General features: G+C 48.8%; 1 non-coding gene across 1 annotated transcript; it reads right to left on the bottom strand.

The window, feature by feature from the left end:
• Positions 1–834: 834 nt before the first annotated feature.
• On the bottom strand, positions 835–908 carry TRNAS-CGA (transfer RNA serine (anticodon CGA)). The gene has a single exon. It is a non-coding gene; the product is annotated as a tRNA-Ser (tRNA).
• Between the last annotated feature and the right edge of the window lie 246 nt (positions 909–1,154).

The following is a 1,154-nucleotide window of genomic DNA, read 5'->3' as shown; positions in this document are numbered from 1 at the left end:
GTGGGTATTTATGTTTTGCGTCTTGAGAGTGTTCACCAGCGCCACCCTCGTCCATAGCGGTGGCGTAGCACGTCCTGTAATACCGCAAGTGTGACGTAGAACGTCTTCTAACGGCGAGGGCGGAAACTGTGCGAGAGCCCTCTTATGCTACCTATGGCATCAAGACTGCCAGAACCGAGACCCCCGTTAAGCTATTAGCAGACAAGGCAAATGAAATGAGGGGCTCGTTTGACATAGTAAGGAAGCCAACAGTCACCGAAACCAAGGTGCATAGGGGAATGTTTTTCTATTTTTTTAATTTCTAATGCCAATCAATTGTTTTTATAGAAAATTACTTATAAACCAGCAGAAAAAACAACCATGCCGCCGGTGGGATCCGAACCCACGACCTCCGAATATCGCGTCCGGTGCTCTTACCAACTGAGCTACGGCGACGGCTGTCCAATCTGCTGCTTTCGTGGGTATTTATGTTTTGCGTGTAAGCGAACCTTGAGAGTGTTCACCAGCGCAACCCTCGTCCATAGCGGTGGACGTAGCACGTCCTGTAATACCGCAAGTGTGACGTAGAACGTCTTCTAAAGGCGAGGGCGGAAACTGTGCGAGAGCCCACTTATGCTACCTATGGCATCAAGACTGCCAGAACCGAGACCCCCGTTAAGCTATTAGCAGATAAGGCAAATGAAATGAAGGGCTCGTTTGACAAACATAGTAAGGAAGCCAACACTCACCGAAACCAAGGTGCGTAGGGGAATGTTTTTCGATTTTTTTAATTTCTAATGCCAATCAATTGTTTTTTATAGAACATTACTTATAAACCAGCAGAAAAAACAACCATGTCGCCGGTGGGATTCGAACCCACGACCTCCGAATATCGCGTCCGGTGCTCTTACCAACTGAGCTACGGCGACGGCTGTCCAATCTGCTGCTTTCGTGGGTATTTATGTTTTGCGTGTAAGCGAACCTTGAGAGTGTTCACCAGCACCACCCTCGTCCATAGCGGTGGACGTACCACGTCCTGTAATACCGCAAGTGTGACGTAGAACGTCTTCTAACGGCGAGGGCAGAAACTGTGCGAGAGCCCTCTTATGCTACCTATGGCATCAAGTCTGCCAGAACCGAGACCCCCGTTAAGCTATTAGCAGACAAGGCAAATG

The sequence above is a fragment of the Amblyomma americanum genome, chromosome 7, assembly GCF_052857255.1.
Source record: "Amblyomma americanum isolate KBUSLIRL-KWMA chromosome 7, ASM5285725v1, whole genome shotgun sequence".
In the NCBI taxonomy this organism is placed as follows: domain Eukaryota; kingdom Metazoa; phylum Arthropoda; class Arachnida; order Ixodida; family Ixodidae; genus Amblyomma; species Amblyomma americanum.
This window is presented reverse-complemented; position numbering and strand designations above follow the sequence as displayed.